Raw genomic sequence first — 500 nt, forward strand, 5'->3', positions numbered from 1 at the left:
TAGCTGCCCTTCAGGTCTGGAATTGAACACACACCTGTGGCTTCCAGCCAAGCAATAGACAAGCATACTAGTTGAGCATTTACCTGAGGTAGATACACTACTTGGAGAGAACAAGGAAGAGAGAAGGAAGGGCTGCTCAAGCACAGGGAGACAGCTCAGGGGGTAGGAGTGCATGGAGAGATGGACACAGGGAAGAGGTAGCTATCGGGAGGAGTGGGAGAGGAGATGTTGCATTGTGCTAAAATGTGGTCAATGTCATGAGACAAAGTGTATGTGACCTGCTGTATGGAAAGTGTATTTGCTCTGTAAACTTTCACCCAAATCACAATTTAAAAAAAAAAATACAGAACCCTAGAACAATGTCAGAATAAAATACAAGAACAAAATGACAAAATAATTGAAAAATTAGAAATGATACACAATCTATAGATAGAAATCCAGAAGATTAATACTAAATTTTCAGAAATAGATAACACATTGAAAGGGCAAAGGAGTAGAAT

The sequence above is a fragment of the Orycteropus afer genome, unplaced genomic scaffold, assembly GCF_000298275.1.
Source record: "Orycteropus afer afer isolate SDZICR_OR568_19922 unplaced genomic scaffold, OryAfe1.0 scaffold00029, whole genome shotgun sequence".
Classification (NCBI taxonomy): Eukaryota; Metazoa; Chordata; class Mammalia; order Tubulidentata; family Orycteropodidae; genus Orycteropus; species Orycteropus afer.